Below are 5868 nucleotides of genomic sequence, written 5' to 3'. Positions count from 1 at the left end.
TCTCTCTCTCTCTCTCTCTCTCTCTCTCTCTCTCTCTCTCTCTCTCTCTCAACTAGCGTGATATGCAATGTGAATGATGCGTAGGGTACGAGTATCTTCATGTTTACTGCTCTGCTACTGAGGGAGAGAGGAGAGGGAGAGGAGGCGATAATTAATGAACAGTAAAGGGAAAAGGAAATCTAATTTGCCAAAAAGAAAAAAAAACATCTACTTATATAGTGCGGCGCTTATAACACAATGTTGTCTTGTTTTTTAAAAATTGGTTCATGGAAACGTAAGATTATTATACAAGAATAAATTCGATATTCGATGCTTTAATTTATCTTTATATAAAATTTTTAAATTTTTGCAAAATTAATGAGTGGAGAGAAAAGTTAACAAATTTGATATTAAAAAATGAATACATCATTATATAGGGCGTAAAATATTATAAAACTTTTGTGTATAAAACATTTTTTATATGTAGCATAATTTCAAACATGTTTGCTGAAAATGATAGAATTTTTTTTTTTCGGGGAAGTTTTCGGGGGGTTTTAAACAACTACACCTTAAAATATGCTGATAAAATAAAATATAAGTTTAATATTTTGATGCTTTACAACATCCAAAACCCATCAAAATCGAGGGATTACTCTGAGACTACGGTTCTTTTATTTAGACACAAGATTGATGAAAATATATCAATTGTCATGTTTTTGCCTGAAATGAAAGAATCTGGCAATTAAAAGTTCGCTCGACTCTATTTAAAGAATAAATAATGTAAAATGTAAAAATATTGAAAGTATGAAAAGTTTTTCACTGTCGCGCGAGGTGTTCATTATTGTAAATAATTACGTAAATATATATACAATATATGTAAAGGGTGTCCCAAAATTAACGCAAGATTTGAATTTGCCGCCATTTGTGCAGTAAAGTGTTGGCAACCAAAAAAAAAAACAGTTTAACAGCTGACAGTTTAGGGTTAGTGAAAATGAGTTCGTTGAATGGATTATTGCATCATCAACAAATGGATGCTGATTTTTCGAGCAAAATCATCCTAAGCGATGAAGCACATTTTCACCTTGATGGCTTTGTTAATCGCCAAAATTGCCCCCTAGATCGTGTGAGTTAACATCATTAGATTTCTTTTTATGGGGTTATTTGAAATCACAGGTCTATGTCAACAAGCCCACAACCACCCGTGCATTAAAGGAGGAGATTCAACGCTGCATCAACGAAATTCAGCCACATTTATGCAAAATGGTTATGGAAAATTTCGACAAACGAGTGCGTATGTGCATGCAAATCCGTGGAGGCCATTTGCCCGATGTGTTATTCCACAAATAACCCTATCCTATGTACTTTATGATTCAGTAAAAAAATAACAATCGAAAGACTACAAACTGTGTTTTCTATTTAATTCAAATCTTGCGTTAATTTTGGGACACCCTTTATATGTATGAGTATGAGGTGTTGTGATTTACTGGAGCTAATAAAAAAATAATTTTATTTTTTATTTTATATTTTTATATAAAAGAAATAAGAGAAAGAAAAGACGTTCTTCAAATGCATCTTATTGTCTAATTTTGTTAGATTCTTAGTATTATTTTATTTAAAAAAATTGTTAGTTTTTATATACTACTTTATTTAATTATTGTATAAATAGTAATTGTTAATATTAATGTAGTATGAATGTAGTATGTGGTGTGTGGTCTGAAAGGAATTTAAATTATCTTATCTATAAATTATATCAAAACAAAAATTATTTTATTCAAATGTATCATGTGTGTTTTCAACATAAAATTATTTGATTTATGTTTTAATGTATATTTTTAGATCAATAATTTTAATGGATTTATTATTTAGCACTTTTAATATGTGCGAAAAATAATTTGTTTACAATTTATTTTATATATTAATATTTTCATAAATGTTCTTTCCATATTTGCAAATAAGTTAAAGTATAGTTGGGGCAAGTATAAAAACAATATAAATTTTCCCAACAAAATAATTCTGTTTAAACTAAGTCAAAACCGAGCAACAACAAGATGTTGGCAGATATTAATTTTTATTATGAATTATTTAATACAAAATTTTAGATGGGACTGATTTCGACTGTACTGTAGTCTTTTTCAGCTACTAATTAAAAAATTATAGTAACCTACCAAGTAGTCCTTTGTTCTAAAGTCACAAATGAATACCGTTGCGAATCTTTTCTATTTGCCATCATATTTCTTGTTTCTTAATTTATTGAATGTACAATTGTGTTTATAACTGGACATTCTGAGACTTTTCCTTTGTCCATAAATAAATACCTATTGAATAAAATAATTTTTTTTAATAGATATTTATTTATAAAATTAAAAAGGTAAATAAGTCAAAAAACGAGAAAAAAAAAAGATCTAATTTAAAAAATATGTATAATATTTCACTTTACATCACAAATTAATGTTGGATGTTATATAAATAACATAAAACGTTTTAACTGTACTAAGTCTTCATCAGCCACATTAAATCATAAAAATTTTTAAATTAATACTAAATATTTAAATGTTGGATGAACTTCAAGAATAAAATTATAGAATATACATTCATCGCAATAATTATTATATAAATCGTCAAATTATTAAAAATTACAAAGTACGTAATCATGTCGCTGTAAAAACCATATAAATTGTCTAAAAATATCAAAATTATTTCATCGTTGGACAGGGAGAAAGAGTAGAGTCAATTAATAAAGTAAGTGTGTCTATATAATTAATAAATAATAATAAGGCTCTGTAAGTATAAAACAATATAGGCAAAAGAAGGGCACAGAGCCAGTAATGTAGCAAAGAACTTTAAATCATAAAATTCATATATAATAATTACAAAGGACAAAACACATTTCGACTCCGCTCGAGTCATTCTCAATGTTGCGATAAACATATTCAAACATCGCTATAAATCAAAAATATATATAATGTTACAAAACTCGTTATAAATCTAAAATACGTATTCTTCATTTTGTGTAGTGCACTGCGAGTCAATTATATCGGAAATCAAAGTCTCTCAAAGTATCATTTTGTTTAAATTAATACCTTTTTCTTGTTCTTTGCAATGAATGTTTAATGTAATGGAATGATTGAAATACACGCACGCACGCACACACGCACGCACACACACGCACACACACGCACACACACGCACGCACACACGCGCGCGCGCGCACACACACACACACACACACACAAAACTTTACTAATTGACTCTACTCTTTCTCGCTGTCCAACGATGAAATAGTCTTGATATCTTTAGACTATTTATATAGTTTTTTATTACGACATGATTATATACTTTGTATTTTTTTGATATTTTGACGATTTATATAATATTTATTGCGATATAAATGTATAATCTAATGTATAGTCTAATTTTATTCTTGAAATTTATCCAACATTTAAATATTTAGTGTTAATTAAAAAATTTTTGTGATATAAATGTGGTTGATGAAGACTTAGTATAGGCGAAACATTCCATGTTATTTATGCATCGAATATTAATTTATGATGTAAAGTGAAATATTATATATATTTTTTAAATTAGATCTTTCTTTTGCTCGTTTTTTGACCTATCTACCTTTTTAATTTTTGTGTTTACAACAATGAGCGTAGTACGTCTTTTAATATTTTATATATTTATTTATAACTACAGACTTCTATAACTAGACTTCTATAAGACTGTTGATTCAATGTGATAGAAAGAGATGAACCTGATTCCGAGTTGTCCTTGCTTCAGTTCACATATGAGGCGTTCTTTTATAAACGGATTTCATAAAAAATATGGGATCGCATTTCTTTATTTGTTTCAAATTTTTGTACGTGTTTCCTATGTGATATAAGCCGACACATATTTTGGCAAAGAAATTGCCAATTAGTCAATATACAAAAAAAGAGCCGCACTAGTTATTCGATGCGATTTTTGTGAGGATTGATGAAACATCCAACTTTCATTCCAAACATTTTGACCTTTTCTGTTGTTATCTTCAGTGGATATATTTCATAAAAACGATGTTTAAAACATGGATCCGTATTTTCTCTTATAATACTATATAGTCAAGTGAACGTTACTCCTCTTTGTACATATAAAACTTGTAGCTATGTTTGACATAAGCGTCGTATTTCTGGTTGAAACAAACTCTTTGGCCCCACTATCGTAACAATTATGTGAACAATTGATTATTTGATAATGTCTATATAATGCTAAATTATAAAGTTGTAAATTAAAATTGATATATTATGGTAAATTTTTTAATTTAGTGGTTACCTAAATCTCTGAGCTTGATGACTCTTATTTGTGTATAGAACTATCTTTATTAAACATCAGTACAAGTAACAATGCGGAAAATAATAAACATATTATATTATATAATAAAAACGAACTTTATCTGGGGATATATTTACATATTTTTCTAGGCGGGGATAGAAAATCCAGGGTGGGGATATATGTATTCGATAAAAGTTTTGTATCACTCTGTTTATTAAGATCTATTTTTTATTTTTTTATGTGCATCATTTCAGACACCGTTCTCTTCAGATATGAAGGTTCGCGGTCCAGAATTTGGACATTGTCTCAAACTCATGACTTGTATCTAATTTGTATTCGGAAATGACTGAGAAACAACCACTTTTTTTGTTAATATCTTTTTTATGTTCTTTTATTCTTGTATTTTGCCTTTTTGTTTGTGTACATGGAATGCAAGAGATCCGGATTCGGCTCCCGGCCAAGGTAATATTTTTCGCAATAAATTTATTTACAGTTTTTCAGCACATTAACATCTTTCTAATAGGATGCCTGATTGAGCGTCAAATTATTAAAATTGCTTGTCAATTTAATTCATGATATTACTACAGTAGTTTAATTGCGTTTATAAGTCCGAAAAATTTGGCGCGTAGTTCGAATGACTACAAATATGGTATAGGTATATACAAGTACATATATTATGTAGTAATTCATATTGAATCATTTAAGCTCTAACTCTGACTGTTATGGACAGTGCTTTCTATTTCTTATTGTTTAGTTTTCGTTTGTACGGATAAAATAAGCCCAATTTGAACTCTGTAGGATGAATCGAAGTGGAATTATCGCGATTTTAAAAAGTTTTTTTTTAAAAATCGCATAATCGACGAATTTTCAAAACTTTAACCTTCCGTATTTTTGAAAATATTGACTAAAAAAATGCCAAAATACGTGTTGACTTATTTTATATAGGAAATGCTTAAAAGAATTTTAAAGCAAATCAAAAGTGATACTCTGTATCAAGTGTTTGATTTGTAAAAAAATATAACATATACATATGTATGCATTCTGTCTGTGAGTATCGCGTGAATTTATATAAAAATATGTTATTATCTATATGATTTATACATGTGAGAGTGAGTGAACACAAATATGGCGCTGCCCAGCGCTGTCTTCAAACATGGAGGCGAAATCGACAGTCTATTTATGGAAGTTTGTGATTAGAATATTCGTACTCGAGTATTTGTATATTAATGGAAACTCTCCAATGTTTCGTTGATCTGCTATGTTTACATATTTTGTTTATATTTTCGAAACGTTTCTAACAACAACTTTGTACCAAATAGACGATTATAACACTTTATATCGAATAGACAGTTTCAATACTTCGTATCAATCGATAATGTATAAAGTTTATTATGAATATTACGTTAAAGTTATAAAGTTTAAAATAGCATAAAATGTATGGATGTGTAAAGATCAGTTTGATTGTCATTTGAATACTTGAGTATGAATGTTCTAATAAATTTTAAGGGGATTTTAAAGTCGTGTGTATTACCGACTAAACCATATAATTTTGGTATAACAATTATTTTTTTCCTCTCTTACTGA

The sequence above is a fragment of the Trachymyrmex septentrionalis genome, unplaced genomic scaffold (assembly GCF_001594115.1).
Source record: "Trachymyrmex septentrionalis isolate Tsep2-gDNA-1 unplaced genomic scaffold, Tsep1.0 scaffold178, whole genome shotgun sequence".
In the NCBI taxonomy this organism is placed as follows: Eukaryota; Metazoa; Arthropoda; class Insecta; order Hymenoptera; family Formicidae; genus Trachymyrmex; species Trachymyrmex septentrionalis.
The sequence above is the reverse complement of the archived record's forward strand: the minus strand, read 5'-3'. Positions refer to the sequence as shown.